At 45.0% G+C, this 25116-nt stretch overlaps 1 long non-coding RNA gene across 1 annotated transcript; it reads right to left on the minus strand.

The window, feature by feature from the left end:
• Positions 1–20731: 20731 nt before the first annotated feature.
• Positions 20732–24463, minus strand: LOC121144345. Its single transcript, XR_005881696.1, has 2 exons — positions 24426–24463; positions 20732–23534 (listed from the first exon to the last, which is right to left on the minus strand). It is a non-coding gene; the product is annotated as an uncharacterized LOC121144345 (long non-coding RNA).
• Positions 24464–25116: the final 653 nt, after the last annotated feature.

A 25116-nucleotide genomic window follows, 5' to 3' on the forward strand; every position in this document is an offset into this window, starting at 1 on the left:
CTAAGAAGTCACATTTGGCTCCGGTTTTGTGTGTTTAGAACGTTCTTGAAAAGCTTTCTCAGTTCTTATGCGGATATATGTGCCAGATTTTGGGTGACACTTGTAGTCAGACCATTTTGTCAGGACCACTGGCTGTCCAATAATGACACGGAGACGTTAATTATGAAAGTTTGACTGATAGCTTAGGCTTATTACTAACTAGCTCTTATAACTTAAATTAACCTACATATTAATCTACATATTGCCATGTGGCTCGTGGTTTTACCTGTCTCCCAGCATGTCTTGCTCACGCTGTATCTCCTGGCAACCCCAACTGTCTTCTGCCCGGTGCCTTCTGTGTCTGGCTACACCACCTATACCTGCTGCCTAGCTAATGGCTGTTTAGCTTGTTATTAAATCAATGAGAAGGCGCCTTGGCAAAGATACATCTTCACAGTGTACAAAACGATTATTCCTAATATGGGAGGGTTGTGAGTTTAATGGTTATGAAATTGTTCTGTAATAAATGTGTGAATATTTCCCACTGCTGCATGTATTTTGAAGTCTTAAAATAATGCCATTTTCCCAGCCTGATTCAGAAGGTTCCTGCACATCCATTCTTTTGTGTCCTTAACAATGTATTTTTTATTACATCAGCTCTCTGGAATGTACCTTTGTTTGAGATATGATGTAGGAATGAAATTATTGATTCTGTTTTAACCCATGGAGAGACTGTTTCCTGTAGCTGTAGTTCCTTTCCCACCTGGCCCCACAGCCAGCTAACCCCAAATAAACACACTGACGCTATATTAACTATTAAACTGTTTGGCCAGTGGCCAGGGCTTCTTACTGGCTAGTTCTCTCTTAATTATCAACCCATAACTACTAACCTATGTATTTCTACATGACCTTATCTTACCAGAGAACCACTGGAGTGTCATATCTTCCCAGTCTCTATATGGTGTCCCTCAGGGCTCCTCTCGGCTTCCTCTCCCCAGAATTCTCCTGGTCTGGTAGCCCTGCCTATATATCCTGCCTGGCTACTGGCTGATCAGTGTTTTATTCATCAATAAGAGAAACATATATTCTGAAGGGTTTTAACTTTAACATAGTACATATATATATATATATATATATATATATCAAGTAAGAACTATATTTAACAATATATTAAAAATATTTAGTCTATTAACATTTGGCAAAATCCCCCATCAGTTTCCCAGTACCAGTTACTAGATCATCACTGGCCATGTTCCCTGTGAGCATCAGTCTCTTTTGGGAGTCCCTCATCTCTCACTCCACTCCAAGGTCTGCTTTCCCATGCCTGCACTGACATCACTGCCTGAATTCTAACTTCCAGAAAGCCTCCTGCCTTGTATTCTGTACTAAAAGTATGAAAGCTGGTACTAGCTCTTTCCTTCTCTGTATATTTGAAAAAGACAATGAAGAGCCTCAAAACGCCCAGTATGGTTTTGCTTAAGTTTTATTAAGTTCATAGATTATTTTGGAGAGAAGTAACTAAAGATTCTGTTTTCTTCTGCAGTGCTGGGCCTTGAACCCAGAGCCTTGCATATGCTAGGCAAGCATCCTAGCACTGAACTCAGGATTCCGAATCTTCCCATCCACAGATACGGCACATAGCTCTGTGTATATATCTGTTTTCTATTGAGTTCCGTAAGATTTACCCCTTATCCAGTCTTGTATAACATCTGCTAGTTTAATTCCCAGGTACCTTGGGGTTTACAGTTGTAGATGATATTTTTCAGATTTTTGCTGATGATGTGGAGTAATACAATTAACTTTTGTAGTACAGACACTACTGCCCACGTGTCTTCGGAAAATTAGAATTTCACTACGTGACCCTTGAGCCAGTGGTCCCTCTTGGATATAAATATAAACCAATTTCTGTTTTAATATCTGCCTTTGGAAACTTGACTGTTTTGAGACAGTCTCCTGTAAACCAAAGATGGCCTTGAATTCTGATCCTCCTGCCTCTGCACCCCAGGTGCCAGCATCACAAGTATGCACCCCTGGAAAAAAATAACACAATGCTTGCTGTATGTCAATGCCTTGCCGTTGTGGACATTCTGTAAATATTTGTTGAATAAATAATGACTAAGTGATGTTATGGTGCGTGCCTTTAATCCCAGCACTTGGGAGGCAGAGGTCAAGGCTAGTGTGGTCTACAGAGTGAGTTGCAGGATGGTCAAAGCTACATAGAGAGACCCTGTCTCAATCTCCCCAACCATTGCCCCATAAGGCTAAACAAAACCAACTACATTTTAAAAAGTGTACACGTCTATACAGCATGCAGAGCTCCTGTTTTCGTATGTTAGTCTAAGAATATCACCTATGCATTGCCTACCTTGCAGCTTTATGTAGGTAAAATCTGGTTAGAATGAACACTTAGAATAGCACTAAAAGAAAGGCAAGAGGAATGAAATATCACAAATTGATATCTGAAGGGAGGCAATAAGAGGGCAGTGTTGCTAAGCAACCAACTTCATTCCTAGCAGTTCCTGGCCTCGGTTGTAGCAGAATCTCCTTTCCCTCCCTCCTCCTGGCTGAGACAGTAAACAAAAGGATCATCCAGGACAATGGGAGGTGGAGATGGAGAGTGAGGGGTTTGCAGACCAATTCCAATGTCTAGGGCAAAGCTATGATGCTGCTTCTAAGAGATGCTTTAGATCCAGATTTTGATTCATTTTCATTTGGAGAAGACACGGTCACATAAGCTCATCCAGGTAGTGACACAATACTTGCTCTGTAATCGTATCTGGATTATTGGGAGCTTCAGGGAACCCCAAAGGCACAGTGGTCTTTATTTAGGCATATGAAATGAGGAATACATAGTAGATCTTTACATTTTTTTTTATCTGGGTGCTTCAGCGTAGGGATGGGGTTTCTGTTTGGGGTTTGAAATGACTGGAGATAGCCAGAAACAAACCTGAGAACTACAGGGCCGGAGGCAGCTGAACTATCTTAAGTGCAGACAATGTGTTAGGTTGTCAGTGGTGGACAGTGTATGGGACCAGAGCTGTGTATGACTCAGTTACACAGAGAATCTGGGTATTGCTGTGCCCAAATTCTGAACCCCAAAATCATCAAGAGACCCAATTGATGCAAAAGTCAAGAGTATTTAATTAATTAATGAGTTAACTGAATTAACTCAGGTCCTCAGTCCGCCCAGCACAGCAGGTGGAATAAGAAGGACCCAGAGGGACTGTGGGGGCAGGGAGTTTATTGGGGTAGAGCAAGAGAGTGTCTGAGGTCCACAACAGTCTCAGGACTGGTGTACTTCTGAGCTTGGACATCCTGTCCTGTGTTGCTTGGTCAGCTGCACCTGTAGGAATGGTTGTTATGTGTCCCGCGCTACCGTCTCGCCAGCAAGAACGACGCAGGACACTCGGATCCTTCTGCAGTAAAGCTTTAATACATCTTGAGAGATAGATGATCAGCTTCTGAGAGGGAGACCCCAAGCTAAGAAACCCAGCCCCTTATATAAGCCTAGGAGCTCCAAGTGAGACGTGTAGAGCCGGGATTGGTGGTTTGCTCATCACCCCAGATGACGGGTGAGGCACAGCTTAAACGGTAAACTCCAACTGACAGCAGATGTCAGCGCCATCTTCTAATGGCGATAGCGATAGTGAGGGCGGCTCCTCACATCTCCCCCTATTCATTTATTTTTGAAGCCATAGGACACCCACAACTTTGGAGTGGAGATAGAGGTCAAATCCCCATGTGCAAATTTGGAACATGTACAAAGCTCCTCTCCAGGGTCTTATCCCCAGAGGGAGCCCTGACCAGTCCCGATGTCGTTTTTCTGGGGGAAGGAGATCATGACATAGAACCTTCATGCAAGATGACTTATCTCCCAGGAGAAAGTCGTTATACCGCAGACCTCTCCTGTGCAGTGCTTAGCCTTGCAACTCCTTGGGCTGCTGAAGCCTACCCACTCTATCCCGTGCAATGAGACTAGCCTCGTGGGGTGCAAGAGCCGGGAGGCCAGCGACCTATTGCTTTAACATGGTTAACCAAATGTCAGGGAGGCTCCGTGTTCTAAGGCAGCAAGTGCTTGTGCCACCATCACTTTGTCTCTTTTGTTTGGGCTCTGAGCTTACACACCATCCAAAGCATCAACACTATTCCACAGCAGAGAACTAGGCTAAATGATCCCACCCCCACCCATTCCTTAAAATAAGAAAATGCAGATGAAATCCAGGAGGAGAGGCCTTCCATCAGAGAAAGATCCAGACGCGTCGAATTCACTTGCAGGATCGCCACTCTCAACTCACGGAGTGTCTGCTCAAACTCAAAAGTCCAATTCTGTAATAAATGTTGAGACAGAGCTTTTGACAGGTTAGCTGCTCTTGTAAAATTCTCATATTGTACTGAAGTGAACACAAAGGCCAGGCAACTTTTGTTCACATCCCAATTGGGCCATCTGCCACAATATATCCAATTGTTCCTGAACCAAATTAATCTGTTGGTTTACCAACATCAGGCCTCCTTGTATCTGAGAATTGGCAGTGGCCTGTTTATCTAGGGCCATGGTCACAGTGGCCGATAGTTCATTAATGGTTTGAGTTGTCTGCACAGTGGCGGAAAGTGCAAGGGCCGAGGCGGTAACTGAAGTAGTAACCGCGGCGGCAGCTATCAGGCCCACAATAATAGCAGAGATCCCAAAAATCTCGCTTTTCCCTAAACAAACTCAAACTACTTGGCACCTCAACAGGAACTGGAACAAATCGAGGCATGCGCATTACCAAAGCAAAAGGGTGCTTAATAGCATCCCAGCATAATGCATAAAAACAATTCTAAGCAGAGCAATTTATTTCTTTCTGATTCTTACCTAAGGTATCATTACTCACAACCCAAATAAAGGGCAGCCAAACACAAATTGGAGCAGCTGAATAATTAGTTCTCTTAAAAGGGGTATACTTAACATTGGAGGAGGACCAATCAGATGATCCAGAGCTCTGTCCCTCACTCAGACTGTTGCCTAATGCCCCTTTCCAATCAAAAGTAATCTGTCCCTTCTCACTATATCCTCCAGCAATCATTGCCATAGGAGAAAGATCAGTACAGCTTCCATTAATTCAAAAGGATTAGCATTAGATCTTTCTGGATCCATATGAATAAAATTATCCTTTAATGAAGAAATCACAGTAAAGCACAAGCTTCCTACCAATGACAAGATTCTCTCATCCTGAAAACTCTGTATCTGAGGATCTAAAGGCAAAAGGCAAGCCCCAACTCTCTATTAGTTGTGAAAAATCTAGGGAACTCCTGGGCATTATGCATCACTGGTATCGGTAGGGGAAGGTAGACATGATGGCCCACCGTAACTCTCCCATCATACTAGGAACCATCATCCCGAGTAGGAGAGTCTTCATCACCCACTTGGCCTCCATCCTTCTTATTCTGGAGTTGTGAAGGAGCTCTTCGAGTGAGTCTTTCAGGGATCCACAGGGGTTTTCTTCCTCCTGTGGAAAAACACACACAGCTCCCCTGGATCTTATAAGAATAGGATCCGGGCCTTTCCAGAGATCAGTCAAGACATCTTTCCATTTTACCATTTCTTTTGGCCTATCAGGCTCTAAACTGTGGCGATCGACCGCAGTGTGGCCTTGGGCATCAGAGTTCAAGAAATTAAGGGTAAAAAGTGCCATGGACACAGCAACTCTTGGTACCGAGGGTAGAACATCCTCAATACTCCCCTTTTGTTTAATCAGATATGATTTGAGTGTACGATGGGCACGTTCCACAATGCCCTGTCCTTGAGGGTTATAAGGTAGGCCAGTTAGATGGGTAACATCCATTTGCCGACAAAACTGTCGGAATTTTTGAGAGGTATATGCTGGTCCATTGTCTGTTTTTAAAATTCTGGGTTTTCCCCAAGCACTCCAGGCCTCAAGGCAATGTTGAATCACATATGAGGCCTTTTCCCCTATTAGGGGCGTGGCAAACATTACGCCAGAACAGGTGTCAACAGAAACATGAACATATTGAAGCCTTCTAAAAGAGGGAATATGAGTAACATCCATCTGCCACATCTGCAATGGTCTAATGCCACGTGGGTTTATTCCCACGTGGGGAGCAGGTAAGAATTCGCAGCAATTCTGGCATTGAGTAACAATTTCCCTAGCCTCTTTCCTGGATAGAGCAAAACGACGGCGCAAGGTCTCAGCCGTCACATGAAAGCGCTGATGGAATTCTTTTGCTGCTTGTGTGTGGGTAGACAAGGCAGCGGCCACCAGCTTTGTAGCCTTGTCCGCTAAGTCATTCCCTAAGGACATGGGACCTGGGAGTCCAGAATGTGCTCGGACATGGGTAATAAAAACAGGAAATCTCCTATTTAACAAGGCAGCTTGTATCTTCTGAAAGATGTTAGCAACTCTGCTGGAGGATCTTATTATTCCAGCTATCTCAAGGAGATTAACTGCATTAACCACATAAGAGGAATCTGATACAATATTGAGGGGTCCTGGAAAAGCCTCAAGAACCTCCAGTACTATCAGACATTCTACAACTTGAGGTGAAGTTTCATTATATTGTTTAGATATAACCCTATCCTTGACCACATAAGCTCCCATACCAGTTTTCGATCCATCAGTGTACACCACAGTCCCATCTGGGAGTGGGTCTTTAGCTGTCACTTGTGGAAACACTATAGCCTGGTTTAAGGCAAACTGTAAAATTGGATGCTTTGGAAAATGATTATCAATTTGTCCTGAAAAGGAAGTAACTAAAACTGCCCAATCACTAGATGTGGCTGCCAAGGTCTGAACTTGTGCAGCAGTATAAGGCACAATCAAGGAATCAGGATCCCTGCCAAAATGCGTAACAGCTGCTTTTATTCCGCGAAGCGCGAGCTGTGCAACAGCATCAGGGTACCAGTCAATAATCTTAGCAGGGGAAGCATTTGGATGAATCCAAAGTAATGGTCCATGTTGCCACAGGACTGCAGTTGGCAATTGAGCTGTCTTAAAAACACACAGATTAAAAGGTAGTGACTCCTCAATACGTTGTAATTGTGCTTCCTGTAAGGCCTCTTCCACCATCTGTAAGGCTCGGTGGGCGGCAGGGGTAAATTTTCTGGGTGAGGAGATATGAGGCTCACCCTCCAGGAGATCGAAGAGGGGTTTTAGATCAGCAGATGGAATTTTTAAAAAGGGCCTCAACCAATTTATATCTCCCAGAAGTTTCTGAAAATCATTTAATGTTTGTAAGTGGTCTTTGCGAATTTCTATTTTCTGAGGAACTATATTTTTGGGAGTAATCATTGAGCCCAAAAAGAGCCCTGTATCTGCAATTTGAACCTTTTCTGAGGCAATCTCTAATCCCCACTGTTTTAATTCAGCCACCAGCATGGGAAAAGCCTTTTGTAAAACATCTAACTCTTTGTGACAAATAAGAATATCGTCCATATAATGGATCATGATTAAAGATGTAAATTGCTTCCTAATTGGCTCCAAAGCCTCCTGCACATACAGCTGACATATTGTTGGGCTATTGGCCATGCCTTGCGGCAGTACCTTCCACTGAAATCTCTTGTCTGGTTCCATATGATTAAGAGAAGGGATAGTGAAGGCAAACCTTGGTCTATCCCGTGGGTAAAGTGGAATAGAGAAGAAACAATCCTTAATATCTATAATAATAAGCTTCCAATCTTGAGGAAGTGCAGAAAGCAAAGGAAGTCCTCTTTGAACAGGGCCAAAAAGATGCATCTGATTGTTAATGGCCCGCAGGTCATGGAGTAATCTCCACTTCCCAGATTTCTTTTTAATAACAAAAATTGGTGTATTCCATGGGGAGGTAGAAGGCTCTAGATGCCCCAGCCGTTCCTGTTCTTGCACTAATCTTGTGACAGCCTCTAATTTTTCAGAGGATAGAGGCCATTGAGAGACCCATAACGGCTCCTCTGTTTTCCACGGTATGGGTCGTGAAGCCTCAACGGCCCCTAAATAAAACCCAGTCCTTTTCTACCCCGATTTCCATGTTGTGTAATGGGTTTTATTCTGCCTTGTTCTTGCCTACCCAAGCCTCTACCCTTTGTATACCCCATCTTTGCCATAATGGCTGATGCCTGGGGGGAGTATTCATTAGTTAGGGTCATGCCCATGGCTTGTAACACATCCCGTCCCCATAAATTTACAGGGAGTGGCAACACATAGGGGGTAAAACATCCCTGTTTGCCCTCAGCGTTCCGCCAGGTTAAGGCTGAGGCACTGATGGCAGGAGAGGACTGGTATCCAAGACCTTGTAGAGAATGAGATGAAACAACAGTGGGGCAAGACTTCGGCCACCAATGGAGTGAAATAATGCTTTTGTCTCCTCCCGTATCCATTATCCCTTCAAATTCTTTTCCATTAATTAACAATTTTATTGTAGGTCTCTCATTTAGGGGTATAGCCAGATAGGCTGAATCACTTCCAGAAGATCCCATAGCCCTTTTTTGTAAAGTGTAGGTTTCTCCATCCCCGAGGGAGGGCAGCAACACCAGTTGTGCAATTCTATCTCCCTGCTTTATAGAAAATACACCCCGAGGGCTAGAACAGAGAACTTGAATCTCCTCTTTATGATACGGGTCAACAATCCCAGGATATATAATGAGTCCCTGTAAAGTTAAGGAGCCACGGCCCAGAATAAGCCCAATGGTGCCAGGGGGCAAAGGTCCAGGGGAATGGACTGGGACCGGTTGAACATTCATTTGGGGCATGAGTAAGAAGTCGGAGGCGGCACGCAAGTCCATTCCGGGGGTTCCTCGGAAGCCTCTACTTTCTCTTGATTGCTTTTCTGAAATCGGTTCCCATATTTCTGAGGGCCCTGGGACCATGGGCCCCGTGACCCGTTTTTTGATTGGGGTACCTTGGGTTCTTCAATAGGGGGCAGAAGCCTCCCTTTCATATCCCGGACTGACCTGCATTCACTAGCCCTATGATAACCTTTACCACAACGATGGCAAAACTTCAGTTCTCTTGTTCTTTCAGGGGATTGACAATCTTTCTTAAGGTGCCCCATTTTCCCACAATTAAAACAAGCTTTTCGACTAGATAAATCTCTACGCCTGTGCGTTTGTAAAATGGCTGCAGCTAGTCCTGCATTGGTTAGGGGTCCCCCAGCTCCCTGCACACTCTGAGCCAATCTTGTAAACCTTTGCTTTTGCGAGGGCGATAGCCGCTCGACATTCCTGGGTTGCTTGTTCATAGACAAGTTGCTCAATCAGGGGCATAGCTTGTTCTGAATCACCAAAGATGCGACCGGCGGCCTCGGTCATTCTGGCCACAAAGTCTGAAAATGGCTCTTGGGGTCCTTGGACAATCTTTGTAAGGTGTCCACTGGATTCTCCCCTTTTTGTGAGGGCCTTCCATGCTTTAATAGCGGCGGCCGACACCTGACCATAGACGCCCCAGATGTAGTTGGTTTGATTAAGGGCATGTTGACCCTGACCTGTCAGCATTTCAAATGTCCACTGCCTCTGATTCTCATCTTCAGCTGTGGCATTAACTCTAGCTTGCGCCTGGGCTGCATCATACCAGAGAGCCTTCCATTCCATGTATTGTCCCATGTTGGGAAGCACTGCTTTCACTGTCGTCTGCCAGTCAGTGGGAGTCATGGCAAAATTAGCAAGCCTTTCCACCTGTATTGTGGTAAAGTTAGCATTGACCCCATAATTAGGAATGGATTTGGCCAATTCTTTGATTTGATTGTAATCTACGGGGGTATGTACTCTTCCGCCTTCCGCATTCTCGAATACTGGAAAAGCCATTTGTATTTTTCTCCATTCCTCTAAAGGTAAAAAGGAGTCAGTACCAGTATTCAGCCGAAGCTCATACTGCGGAGGCGCCGAGGGGCGTGAGCCCGCCGGATTTATAGGCGGTGGCCTCACATTCATTTTTGTTTTCAGCGGCCGGTGTCTATCAGGGTGATATCTTTCTTCCTCATACCGTGCCACCTCCTCCTCTAGACCACCTTCTTCGCTAGAATCCAGAGTGTCAGAATCGGAATTATCTAGCTCCAAGGCTTCTAGCTCTACCGTAGGGTATAGGCTAGATTCTGGCTTTTTCTTTTTCTTACATTTGTTAGGGGGTGAATGATCACTCCCTTCTTTCTCTCCCCCTTTCTTAACTTCTTGGGGAGGGCCTTTTTTCTTAGACATGTCTTTCCTTTTGCGAGCTCCCATTCTCTCACTCCGTTCAGTTTCTGACATGCTATCCTGAACTTCCTCTAAGGTTCCCTGACTTTCTACTATAGCAGGGTGACAGGCCTCATCCTCCAAGCAGTTTTTAACTAGCTTCCAAATGGCTTTGGTACCTAAGTGGAGATCTCCTTCTGCATGCTTCCTGTCTAGTTCTTTACCTAGCTTGTTCCATGAGGCCACAGTGAGGGACCCGGAACAAGCATACCATGGTGCCACTCTATCTACCTCCTTCACAAAATTTTGAAGTGTTCGTGGTGCAATTTTGAGATCTCTTTGTTTTAGCACAGTCTGTAGGGCAGTAACCACTGACTGTGACAATCCCATCGCGCTGGCGGCTTATCTAAAAAACGGCGCTCGACTTACCAGACTGACAGCACCGTTCTGTCAGTACCAGCCACGATGAAGAAGAAGGACAAACAGGACTAGCACCAAAGCCTCCACTGACCCGTCCCACGGTGATGACAAACTAAGGCCAAAGTCGAGAAAAGGGGTGTTCAGGATAAAGCATACCTCTCTGAACTTACGTCCCTGCAGTTCTGAATCCGCCCCGTCTTCCGAGGGGTCTCCCGCGGCGCCGGCGATGTTGAAGAGTTCCCGGGTTTCGGCACCAGATGTCCCGCGCTACCGTCTCGCCAGCAAGAACGACGCAGGACACTCGGATCCTTCTGCAGTAAAGCTTTAATACATCTTGAGAGATAGATGATCAGCTTCTGAGAGGGAGACCCCAAGCTAAGAAACCCAGACCCTTATATAAGCCTAGGAGCTCTGAGTGAGACGTGTAGAGCCGGGATTGGTGGTTTGCTCATCACCCCAGATGACGGGTGAGGCACAGCTTAAACGGTAAACTCCAACTGACAGCAGATGTCAGCGCCATCTTCTAATGGCGATAGCGATAGTGAGGGCGGCTCCTCACAGTTATGCTCAGAGGCCCTCCCAGGGCAGTTGCTCTGCTCTGCACTCCACTGTTACCACAAAGCACATGCAGAGCCTCCTTGCCACACGAAGGGTATCTGACTTCCTAGTGACTGGAAGGTTGAGAACTCAGTGCATGTTGCTGACTCAGGGGCCTTTGTCTTGCTGGGTCTTTTCTGCAGCCTGTCATGGCTACTAAGGCAGGGGGCTGGGTCCTTCAGGTATAAGATAAGCCAAGATCTCAGAAAGTACATGTTACATTCCTGGAGGCGTTGGGTTTTGTTCGTTTGGCTTCAGTTGTTACTTGCATGCTTCTTCTTCTTCATTTTTTTTTTTTTTTGGTTTTACAAGACAGGGTTTCTCTGTATTGTTTTGGAGGCTGTCGGTCCAGCCTGGCCTTGAACTCACAGACTTGCATGCTTCTTAACACCCAGGACTCACTGAAACTGGATTCTGGAAATGGCTGAGGTTTTACTCATTTTAAAAGCTGCCCATGAGATTAGAATTTTAGACATGTTAAAGAAACCCAAGCACCTAGTTTGCAAAACTAAGCATGTATCCAAATCACCCAGCTGACCTGGCACAGATTTTTGACTTTCAGAATTTGAATCCCTAACTGAGCAGCACTTAGGGTTCACACCTTGATTCCAGCACTTGGGAGGCAGAGGCAGGAGGATTATGAGTTTTGGCCAACTCAGCCTACGCATTATCAATAGGCTATCTTAAAACAAAACAAAAACAGTGGATGGAAGGTGTAGCTCAGTAGTAGAGTGTTTGCCTACCCTGTGCATTTGATTCTCATCTCTAAATAACACACACACACACACACACACACACACACACACAACTGCACTTTTTTTTCAAGACAAAATTTCTCTGTGTTGTCCTAGAACTGGCTCTGTAGACCAGGCTGACCTGGAACTCACAGAGATCTGACTGTTTCTGCATCCCAACATGGGAACAATAATCATAGAACTTCTGGTCTAGAACTGCTGCTTACTGGCCAGAACTCAGAACTCATAGAGATTCACCTGCTTCTGCCTCCAAAGTATCAGGTTATAGATCTATGTGTGGCTAATAATTTTTTAGAGAAGTGATAGGACAAAAGAAAGTGACTTTGAGCTTCTAAACATGACAAATTATGGAAAACAGAGGGGAACTAATTATGGACAAGGGCTAGGTTAGCATGGTTCTTTATGCAGATCCCTCGGGATAACTCTAGAATTGATTAAGGAGGCAAACCACCTTCCCTTTGCTTGTGGGAAGAGGTCAAAGGTTTCTTTGTAACTGCTTTTTAATTGACCTCAACTCATAATAACCCTTATGTCAAAGTGGCATATTTGAGGATAGTATAGTCTCCAACGCTACCTAAGAATAACTAAAAATTTGCTCAGCAAATTTTTGCTGTTATCTTCAATTTTTATTAGTTATTCTCATGTATGCATGCATACAACCAAAGAAGGTCAGAGGACAGCTTTGTGGACTTGGTTCTCTCCTTCCACCTTTGTGTGGGCTTCAGGAATTGGACTCAGATCACAGGGCTTAAGTAGCAGCCCCCTGCACCCAGGTACGCCAGCTTGTCAACCCCTGATGACCTTTCCTAATAAGTCCTTAATTCCTTTCCTCTTTGTCTTCTCTCCCTCTTGTTGTGATGGATGCCTCTTGTCTCGCATTTCTCAACCCTCCCCTCCCCGCAGAGGCACTGTCCTGCTCCACAGCAAACCTCAATGATCTCTTTGGCACTGACTTGTTTTCTCTGGACAGGGGCGATAAATTCAATAAACATCTCTGGAGCAATTCCTTAAAGTAAATTATAAAGTGGAGATGTTCAAGTGACCCTTCAGATTTCCCCATGAAAGGATGCAAGGTTGCTAGGAAACCAACAATAGGTGTCAACCACACCTAGCATGAAAATGTTCCCAACCTAAAGCACTATAATTATATTCAGAAGAGTTTTTAACTACTGTTCCATTACCTTTTAGAAAGCCAATTTGACAAATATTTTTGGAAGCTGTACATGCCACGAACTTGGAAAGCACAGATCCAATTATGTCGCTCCTTAGCTTGGAAGTCTCCTTTCCTTTCTGCCCTCCCCCAGAAAACGCAGACAAAGCATCCAGTGTGACCTACAAAGTCCCCTTCACTTTACCCCTCCTGTAGCCTGGCCACCGTGCTGCTCCGTCTGCGCCCCACTACTCCAGTCTTCCTAGAATCCCGCCTGCCCTCACCGGCACAGTTTCCCAAAGCTCAGTTTAACAGATACTGTCTGAGGCAGATTGTAGCTCTCCTTTCTGCTCATTGAGTCTCATGCAAGAAGTATGTTTTGGTCGCTGTGTGCTGAGAGGACCTCTTTCTTCATGGGGCATGAGTAGTAACTGTTTGCTGTCTGCCTCTGTCCCACAGGTCTCCCTAGGGGACAGAACTGCAGCAGATGGTAATTCTTTTATCCCACACATTATGATCCTCATCCAATAAGTGCAGTGTTGAGAATTTTAAATTTTAAAAAGGAGCTAGCAATTATCCCTAAGCGGTTCTTAAAAATCACATATGCTTTTTTACCCAAGCACACTCAGCACAGCAATGGGAAATGTCCTCCTCTATCCAGGCTTTGTTCATGTTTTATTAAGTTAGGGTATCCCCACTCCCCAAACGCTTCTTCTCAAAGGTGCAGAGTCCACGAAAGCAGAGCACAGGCATGGGAGCAAGGAGCTGCTATGAGCTCACACCGGAAGCAGAGAGAACACTGGGGATGACAAGGAGGCTTTGAAGTCTCCAAGCCCACCCTCTACCATGACACACCTCCTCCAGTAAGGGCACACCTTCTGATTCTTCCCAAACAGTTCCTTCAACTGGAGGCCAAGTATTCAAACATATGAGCCTTCTCATTCAAACCGCCGCAGCACTACCCAGTGTGAATTGTCATCCGCGATCTCCTTACCACCACAGCGCTACCCAGTGCGAATTGTCATCCGCGATCTCCTTTCCACCACAGCGTTACCCAGTGTGAATTGTCATCCGCGATCTCCTTACCACCATAGCGTTACCCAGTGTGAATTGTCATCCTCGATCTCCTTACCACCACAGCACTACCCAGTGTGAATTGTCATCCTCGATCTCCTTACCACCACAGCACTACCCAGTGTCAACTGCCATCCCCTGACCTCCTTACCACCACAGCACTACCCAGTGTGAATTGTCATCCGTGATCTCCTTACCACCACAGCACTACCCAGTGTGAATTGTCACCCCCTGACCTCCTTACCACCACAGCACTACCCAGTGTGAATTGTCATCCATGATCTCCTTACCACCACAGCGCTACCCAGTGTGAATTGTCACTCGTGATCTCCTTACCACCACAGCACTACCCAGTGTGAATTGTCATCCGTGATCTCCTTACCACCACAGCACTACCCAGTGTGAATTGTCACTCGTGATCTCCTTACCACCGCAGCACTACCCAGTGTGAATTGTCATCCATGATCTCCTTACCACCGCAGCACTACCCAGTGTGAATTGTCATCCGTGATCTCCTTACCACCACAGCACTACCCAGTGTGAATTGTCATCCGTGATCTCCTTACCACCACAGCACTACCCAGTGTCAACTGCCATCCCCTGATCTCCTTACCACCACAGCACTACCCAGTGTGAATTGTCATCCGTGATCTCCTTACCACCACAGCACTGCCCTCCTTGTATGATTGTCATCCTCTAACCTCCTTGGATTGTAGAAAGTTTCCCAGTGTGATTCTAAACTATAACCAGTTATATTTTCAGGGTTCTGTCACAAAAAAACAAAACCGCATTTGTGTCCTTTGGGGGTGAGCTCATGACAGGGGTGAAAGAGTGGTCCAGGGGGAGGTACAGAGGCTTTGGGGTCAAAGGGAAGATGAGGTGGCCTGATGGATGCAGGAACTGTTGACAGAGATACTCAAGGAGACGGAGGGAGAGAAAAGTCCCATGAGTTTCTCCATGGTTCTGGAACACCAAGTTTCTCATTTCTGACCTCCATCTCTACATCCTGGGGGCCCTGTCAGATCCCCAGATCTGCTATATCCTAGGAAACTGCATCCACGGTGATTAGCTCTTCATTGAGCAGCCCTGTGTCCTATTTTCATTGATCCAGCACCCTCAAGACCCTCTCCCATGATGACTCTCCAAGTTCCCGCTGGGACATACTGACCAGAACATGCGGCTCTCCTAGCCCAGCGGTTCTCAACCTTCCCAATGCTGCAACCCTTTAATACAGCTCCTCATGTTGTGGTGACCCCCAATCATACAATTATTCTGTTGGTATTTCATAACTGTCATTTTGCCACTGCTATGAATCATAAATATGTAATATGCAGGATGTCTGATACGCAACCCTTATGAAAAGGTCATTAAGTTGAGAACCACTGCTCTAGTATCTAATCAGTTTCCTTCAGTTCTCAGCAGACCCAGGACTACTTCTTCTGAGTGACATGAAGACTTAACTTCGGTGTTTGTTGAGAGTCTTGGGGAGAAAGGGTGGAGTCATCTTATGTATTCATGATACATCAAGTCAGAGAGGACAAAGACCTTAGAAGTATGGTACATGTGGGAGACCAATGGCACCAGAGGACAGGCTGAGAGTGTCTGGCAGGGGAAAGGCACCAAGCAGATGAGATCCATGCTTTTGAGCCCCTGAGGAGTTCTGTCTCCCAAGCATGCTCTAATGTAGGCATTTTTGTGTTTTTACACACAGTCCCCTCCCAGGAAGCCCTAGCAGAAGAGAGGGTGTGAAGGGCCCTTCTATCTCTATGGGCTTGGCAAACTTTATTTCTGTGTCTTGGAGTTCTTTTTGATTGGTTTGGTATGGTTTTGTTTTGTTTTGAAGATAGGATCTCATTTTATAGACCAGACTGTCCTTGAACTGGAGTTCCTCTTGTGCCAGCCTCCAGATCACTAGGATTACAGGCATGCATAACCTTGTCTTTCTCCTTGACTTAGCTTTTGAAAATCAATTCCAAAGGACAAATTGATGATTCTGTGTTATAACCATGTTCCATATTTAAATTTCAAGTGAGTCTAGAGTTTATCTCTAATTGACAGACACCTTTCTTTGCAGCATTTAATATTCAAATACCTGCTCATAATAATGCCTCTTAGAAGTGGGGTGGTAGTGGCTCATGCCTTTAATCCCAGCACTCAGGAGGCAGAGGCAGGTGGATCTCTGTGAGTTCTAGGCCAGCCTGGTCTACAGAGTGAGTTCCAGGACAGCAAGAACTACACAGAGAAACCCTGTCTGGTGGCTGGGAAGTGGGGGGGGGGGGAAGGGTAAAAAAACGAAAAGATGCCTTTTAAGCCCCATTTTTGCTTCATTCATCTGTCCACTAGGGGTCTTTCTTGTTTTGCTTCTGTGTTCTGGAGAACTTTGAAACAGGCGAGTTTAAACAAAGTGCTGTAATTGAAGGGAGTCCCTGCTGCGCATCAGGAGTCTGTTGAGGCTGAACTCATTTGCACCAAGCATTTCACATGCACTCCTGAAAATTCCTCTAAATCACTGAGTGCAACAAGAATCTGCTAAAAATACATAGAATAAAAAATAAAATACTTAGAGTCAGGGAAAGCAACACAGAAAATGCTATTGTTTTAGTCACTGTTCTGTTTACATGCAGAGACATCATGACTGAGGCAGCTCTTGTAAAAGAAAACACGTAACTGGGGACTAGCTTCTGGTTGTAGAGGGCCAGTTTGTGATCATCGTGATGAGATGCAGACACTCATGGCACTTCCTGAGAGCTTTGTGCCCTGATCCACAGGTAGCAGGCAGAGACGCTGGACCTGACTCTGGGCTTTTGCAAACTGAAAGTTCACCCCCAGTGACACACCTCCTTCAATTAGGTCACACTTCCTAGTCCTTCCCAAACAGTGACACCAACTGGGGACCAAGTATTTAAATATGGGAGCCTTCCTCATCCAAGCCACCATGTCTAGTAAACATATGCTTAGTGATCCAAGAGCAAGGGCCTCACCATGCTAACAGTACTGTCAGGGACCTTCAACCCAAGTCTCTGAAATCCTTAACTACAGTAAGTCTTCTCCATGTTGTTTTTCTTATTCGTGGTGTAGAAACTCTTCTCTATATTGAATATTCAATCCCTTTACTGTTTTTTTTCTTTTGTTGTTGTTGTTTTGTTTTATTTATTTATTTGGTTTTCGAGACAGGGTTTCTCTGTGTAGCTTTGGAGCCTATCCTGGAACTCACTCTGTAAACCTGGCTGGCCTAGAACTCACAGACATCCACCTGCCTCTGCCTCCTGAGTGCTGGGATTAAAGGCATGAGCCACTACTGCCCCACTTCTAAGAGGCATTATTATGAGCAGGTATTTGAATATTAAATGCTGCAAAGAAAGGTGTCTGTCAGTTAGAGATAAACTCTAGACTCACTGGAAATTTAAATATGAATCATGGTTATAACACAGAGTCTTCCATTTCTCCTTTGGAATTGATTTTCAAAAGTTAAGTCAAGGAGAAAGGCATGGTTGTGCATACCTGTAATCCTAGCAATCTGGAGGCTACACAATTTTAGCATTCAATAATAACACATTCACTTTTTTGTTGTTTGCAGTTTTGTTTCTTGGGGTTTTTTGTTGTTGTTTTTTGTTTGTTTGTTTTTGTTTTTTGAGAGGTATTTTCTGTGTAGACCTTGTCAGTACTGGAACTCAACTCTGTAGATCAGGCTGGCCTCAAATCAGAGATCTGCCTGCCTCTGCCTCTGGAATGCCAGGATTCAAGAATTAAAGGTGTACACCACCACCACCCAACATGTCAACATTCAAATTCATGCTTTCTGTGTATAAAGCACTCATGAACTTATGCCACACACAGCTGTTTTTTGTCGTGTGCTGTTTTATCTATTTACTTATTTTGGTAAAATCTCATGGTTTTATTAATAAAAACTCATCTTAGAACAGGGTCAATTGGCCCCTTCTCTTCCCATGCCTCTCATTTCCAAATGCCAGAGTTCTCTGGGATCTGCAGTTGGATCAACACTCGAGCCTCAGGTCAATCTCCTTTGTAGTTACAGCCTTTTGGGGAAAACCTGACCACCATAGCTACCATTTCCGTCTCCTGCTTTCCCTGAGCAGATAGGATCCTTGCTCTTCGTGGACAGTGGCATTTTGTGGGGCTGGTGTTTGCCATATTCTTGCAGATAGTCTGGCAGGTCAGGAAGGTCCATGATGTCTGCTGGAGTGGTGTCCTCACAGAAAGAGGCTGGGCACTTACTTGTTTATTTGAGGACTTCCTCAAAGAATACTTACTTGGATCAGCTCAAAACACTTCATTGCCTGGCAGTACTGAAACTTAGCAAATCAGTCTTCCTTTACTAGACATGCGGGGACCACATTACTGCCTGTGTATCAACAAGTAGTCATGTCCTCATTTTCCTCCAGCCACATGACGACAACCCTTGTTGTGTGAGTGGCGGATGACGAGTGCCAACAAGGCTCAATTCAGATGTGCGCTGGATTTCCCTGGTCCAGCAAGCATAAGTGACTTAGAAAGGATTGTCCCAGTCCGTCTCTCTAGCATTAAAAACCATGTTATTAAACACATGTTGCGTCTTTGTACTAGATATGAAAATAATAGTCCCAGCAAAAACATTGTGTCTGTTCTAAGGACTAAATGAGATGGTTCATTAGAACTCAGCACATGGCATGTCGGAAATCCCCTCCGCTAACACAAGGTATTAGTGACGTCATCACTGTCATTTGAAAAGCACTTATGAAATTCCCTGTGCACTCAGAGGTGCCACAACAGTTCCACGGGTCCTCTTATCCCTATATGCTTACACCCAGTTCACCATGATGACCTCACCTTGCCAATGAATTTGTGTTAGTGGCCACACCTCTTGGGCGTGGCTTTGGGTGCAGGCGTGACCAGAAAGAAGGTGGAGAAGCATGGGGCGGGCACTCTGTCTCTTGGGTCTTGGACCACATTGGGAGACTGCATCTTCTGGAGCAGGAGCACTGCCACGGCTCTTTACTATTATCTGTGTAAGTTGTTCCCCAATAAAACACCATTTATCATTTATATCTTGGGTCTCGTGAACTCATTAATACCCCGACTTCAACCTGCTGTCTCTCTGGTGGCCATTAAACTGTCATTCTCCGGCTAGCAATGTAGCCCAGTGTGTGGATTGCTCATCTAACAGGCACAAAGCCCTTGGATGATCCTCAGCAATTCGTAAACTGGGCAGAACAGCACCAGCCTGTAATCCCAGCACTTAGAGGTGGAGGCCAAAGACCAGAAGCTCAAGGTCATCCTTGGCTACATGAGACCCTGTACCCTGCCACCCCCATACGCAAAGGACACTATACAAAGTCAACTCAAATACATCATGTCAATGGTGGTGATAGACTTAACTACATCAACTCTGACTGATGAAAGCGAATGAACAAGAAATGGGGTGGGGCACACTGTAGCTTCTGTTCCAGAAGACTCACTGCAGCCTCTCCTGACAACAGACTGGTTTCAGGCAGTTTAAGTGTGTCTCCATGTGTGGCCAATGTCAACACCACTACTGAACTTTACCAAGGGTTATGCAGGAAGTGAGCAGGGCTGGTCAGACTACTGTCAACTACCGCCTGAACGTAGGAATCTAAGTGTTGCTTTGGAGCATCCGATGTGAGCATTTAACATCCTCTTTTTTAAAATTCTGTTTTAATGTGTGTAAAACAATGTGTTCTGTGGTGCTGTCACTTCTATACATATATATCACAATTTGTTCTTTTTGCCCCCAGCTGCCCTCCTTCATCTCCTCTCCATCCCTTTGCTGCCCCGCCTCACATAGTCCCTTCTTTCCGGTCTCAAATGTTCTATTCTTGCTTCCCCTCCCCTTTGTCTGCAACCATCTTTCTCCCCTCCCATAGCCCCTCTCTGCTTTCATGTCCTATGTGTAACTGTGCATTTTATATGTATATACATGTATATGTACATCCAATTATACCTATATATGTATACATAAACTTAAGCCTCGATTCCATATATAAATAAAACATAAATACTTGCCTTTCTGGGTTTGACTTACTATAGTTAGCACGATTACCTCCAGTTTGATGCACTTCCTTGCAAATATCAACTTTATTCTTTACCGTTGTCTAAAACTCTATTTTGTATATGATCCACATATTCTTTATCCATTTATCTGCTCATAACATCGCCTTGCCAGGGGAGCCTTTTGTAGCTCTTCCCACACAGTCCTGTATTCTTCCTAAACACCCATCACAAGGAAGAACTGAAGGAGAAAAGAACTGTTTGCAAGGAAATAAAAGGGGAGGCTATGACTGCCTCAAAAGCTGTGCTCCCTGCTCGTCTATCCTGAGGACTCTGGATCCCATCACTGGCCCCGGGAGGAGAAAAGTCACATTCCAGATCAGGGTCACAAGTTCCAGCATAAACTGAACAGCCCAGAGGCCAAGGTCAAGCTTAGTGTTCCTACGGTTTGTCCATTTGTCTTGAAAGCCTTGCCCAAGACTCAGCAGAGTTAATCAAGTTTAACCAGCAAAAGGCCTGCACGACATCCCCAGATGGGGAGGAGGAAGAAACGAGCAGTGTGGAACATGGCATTCTACTGCGTGTGCATCTAAGAAGCAATTATGAGCCAGGTCAGTGGTACACCTTTAATCTCAGGAGGCAGAGGCAGGTTCCAAGACAGTTAGTTAGGGCTACACAGAGAAATTCTGTCTCGAAAAACAGACGACAAACAAAAAGTAATCGCGACAGAACCAGCTTTACAACCTTCTGTAGCTTTAACTGACTCAACACATCACTCCCTACTTTCTGGGTATTTCTATAGACAAAACTGAAAAGCAACAATTCATTAAGTACCAAGGTGGTGACAGCCACTCACAACAGTGCCTCAGCAGATGGACATACCTGTTCCAAATGAACAGCCTCACCAAGGTGTAAAACAGCATTCCCAACATGGTGGGCAATGTCTAGAGAAGTGGCTCTCAACCTGTGGTCACGACCCCTTTGGGGTCACCTATCAGATATTTACATTACAATTCATAGCAGTGGCAAAATTACAGTTATGAAATAGCAATGAAATATGGTTGGGGGCGGTCACCACAACATGTGGGATTGTATTAAAGGATTGAAACAATAGGAAAGTCGAGAACCTCTGGCCTAGAGAGTCTGATACACAAAGATATTTGGATGTTGTTGAATTCAATTTCATTCCATCTGAGAGTGAAGATACGAGCTGCCCCATGCAGAGCATTGAACTAGTGCAGATGAAGCAGACTAGTAACAAAGTATACAAAATCCATAGAGCTCTGTTGAAAGGGCCCTTCTGCTGAAAAGCAGTCCTCTTAGCAACTCTTGTCCACACAGTCTTATCCCAGAGGAAGCCGAGTCAGATGACGCTATAACACTGTATGGAATGAAGTCTGACCAGCCACGAGGAATGCTGGCAGACATGGGAAGATGACACAGCTCACTGCTGGCCTGTGTGCACACATATGCATCTTACACATGTATACACACACAAACAGGCGTGCATGCATGCACAAGTTTATCCCAAACCTGAAGGTGCATACAGTGAATGATGTGTGATATCCTTCACAGTTCTCTGGTGGCACAGAGGACAGTAGTAGGTGGATTGGGACATAGAAAGAGCAGCATTGTGGGTAAGTTGACAATAGTTGAGATGAAGTTAAAGAATCTGCAGGAGTTTGTTAATCCTACTCTGTCCGTGGAGGGGTCTAACATTTCTCATAACAAGCAAACCAAGAGGAAACAAGTTCATGGCTCACTTTCAAGTGAGATAAACTCTGAAAGAATGACAAGCTTTCAGAAACGAAGCTGTCAGCAGATACCCTAACATCCTCTCTGTGGGGAGAGTGGATATGTTGGGGGTACAGAGGTACAGGTAGCATCTAGAGCAGCTGACAGGACTGGCCTTGCACATCTGCCTAGGGACAGTTGGGAACTTGTGAGGATGCTTTTGCTTATAGTCATTGGCGGCAATACTGATTCTCAGTGGGTGTGTAGGGGTCAGGAACACAAGAAGTCCTTTAGACCAAGGACAGGATTCTTCACCTGTCTGGGATGTCCAACTGAATGGCACTGGTATGAGGAGCCTGATGTGCCACAGAAGTCACTGGTGAGGGGTTCTCCTGACCCAAGCATGAAAGCGAGAGTTCCACAGATGGGGCGAGGCACAGGTAAAAATGAAATCACAGACACACCCAGAACTGTAAGGAGCCCATCCACAAAGGCAAAAATGCCATGACTTTGAAATCCCTGCTCAATCAGAACCTAGGCAAAAATACTGTGACTCTGAAATCCCTGCCCGATCACAGGCTTGTCAAGACAGAAGAATCAACATGCCATGGAGAAAATATTTGCAGGTTTGAGAAAGAGGGAAGAATTTCTCATAATCAAGAAAAGGTTGCACTAACATAGTTAAAAGAGAAAAATGTAGGAGTGTGTGTAATCAGAAGTCACCATCAGGGACTAAGCTGGTGCTTGTCTCCAGGAAGGACGCTCTAGGACAGCTTAGCCCTGAAAGACTTAACACCCACCCTGAACTTGGGATGCAAATTGCCTCCATTTAGGGACATTTTCAAATTCATTTGTGTATTGCTAGCGAGACCTTTCTCCCATAATCCTGGCATTAGGGCATTGAGGGGGAAAGATTGAGTTCCTCCTGGGCGACATAACAAAGCTGGTCTCAACCTGTTCCCCAAATGTACCTATTGATTTTGGAGGCACTACCTAAAATATACCCTTTTCATTTTTAAAATTTGACTTCAAGATTTCCAAGGGTGTTCATGCTTAATAATTTTTTTGGATTGCATGCCCAAGGGACTTGGGAAAAATAACTTCAGAACGGTCCCTGAACCTCTCCCTCCCAGTCTAAGTGAACTATTTACTATTTATTTAACTGACACACATCAAACCACAGAGCAGTGGCTCCACCCCAAGTTAGCATGTGATCTTTAGAAATATGATTTCACATTTCTGATCAGGTTATGACCTTAAGAACTTCACGGTCTCTTTGCAGGAAACAAAGACACATTGAAACAACTCTAAATGTGTCAAAAGTTGGCATGAGATGAAATCCTAAGTGAGTTGTACAGATGATAAATGGCTTAAGTAACAGTCATGAGGTACATAGTTGTGGCTTGGACCCTGGGGGAGTGTTTTGTGGGGAGTGGGCTCTGAAAACTGTGGAAGGCACACACAGACCTGAGGGAGGGCTGCTGTTTGGCCATTCCTTGTCAGCACCGCCCTGAACACTGCTCCCAGATGACAGGTGGTGTACTCCGGCCTCCTTGTCTTGCCTCCCCGCCAGCATTTCTGGATTTTCACAGGTCACCTGATTCTGACTCCGCTGCGCAGGTCCTTGAATTGTCACGTTCTCCATGCAGCTCTTTTGGCCACAAGCCTTGGCCTGGAACAGCTAAGCAAGCAGCCAAGATGCAATTATAAGAAACAGGAGGGGCACTGGTGTTTTACATTCATGTTAGGTTTTTTTTTTTTCCCTATGCTCAGACAAATTCTTTTCAAATCATTTTTTTCCTAAAAAATAGCACTAAAGATGACAGAAAAGTTTCCCCCAGTATATCATGAATGGTAGAATAATTTTGAATAATGTTTACCAAAATATTGGTGGGTGAATTTTAGCAATACCATTCCTAGAATCAACTTTAAAAGAATTAATCCAAGGCCAGCAAGATGGCTCAGTGAGTACAGGTCCTGACCAATCGAGTCTAGTGACCCGAGATCAATCCTCAGAACCCACGCAGAGGTGAAAGGAAAACAACCAATCCCACAAAGCTGCCCTCTGACCTCCAGATACATGCCCGTGGCACACGCCTGCAGACACGTATCATGTGCACATACAGTAATAAAATTTTAAAAATGTAAATCATTAATCCACCAGCTCTGCCGAGAGTCAGTAAATGAATCTTGAAAGAAGCCAGAATCAAAATCAATCTACTGTATAATTAATTATGTGTATGTTGGGAGTCAATGATATTCATGATAACCTGAAGTTATCATGAATCATCACACTCATTTCAAGTGTGTTTTTAAGACTTCCTATCACGGCTCTTTTCTCCTTCAGTAACTGCCATTTACGGGCCAGTATTTTAGAACAAGTTTTTTCCACCAGGCAGTGGTTGCACACACCTTAAACCCAGCACTCAGGAGGCAGAGGCAGGCAGATCTCTGTGAGTTCAAGGCTGCAAATGGAGTTCTTAATTGGTCTAGATAATAAAAAGCTGGAGTCAGATATAGAGGGACATGCTGAGAGATCAGAGAGAAGGAGCAAGCCACAGTCACACCTTACCTCCTGAGCGTCTCAGCAGAGAAGAGCGTAATTTCCTGTTTGTCCCTCTTTATATCCTGTTTCTGTCCAGCTACGTCACTTCCTGCCTGTCTATACAGACCTCCAAACCTCTATGGTTAGCTGGTGTTAAGCTCCATTCTTTGACCCCCAGAAGGGCTTTACTTGTACAAGAAAGATATCACCACACAAGGCCAGCCTGGTTTGCAGAGCGAGTTCCAGGACAGCCAGGGCCACACAGGGAAACTCTGTCTCAAGAAACCAAAACAACAACAAACCAAACCAAACCGGAACACTTAGAGTTAGCATACAAGGCACACAGGGAGGGAGAGCAGTGAAGCGTTCTGCTTTCTCCGTTGATTGCTGTATTTAGAATCTTGCTTTTGTGCTTACCAGCATTCCTGCTAACACAGGTGTGGATGTTCTGAATGTGTGCATGCCTGTGTGTGCATGCCTGTGTGTTCTCCTGTGCGTGCGTGCGTGCGTGCGTGCGTGCGTGCGTGTGTGTGTGTGTGTGTGTGTGTGTGTGTGTGTTTGGGGGATAATGGAGCCAGCAGTTTTTGAGACAGTGTCTAGAGAAGGAGGTTGCAGTCTGGACCCATAGTGTCCGTGTGTTTATTGGGGAGTTTTTAGGAAGACTGAACTCAGCTCTCTTGTCTGCGGTTTCAGTCTTATTCTGGTCCGTATTTTAAAG

Source organism: Mesocricetus auratus, unplaced genomic scaffold (genome assembly GCF_017639785.1).
Source record: "Mesocricetus auratus isolate SY011 unplaced genomic scaffold, BCM_Maur_2.0 Super-Scaffold_100015, whole genome shotgun sequence".
In the NCBI taxonomy this organism is placed as follows: domain Eukaryota; kingdom Metazoa; phylum Chordata; class Mammalia; order Rodentia; family Cricetidae; genus Mesocricetus; species Mesocricetus auratus.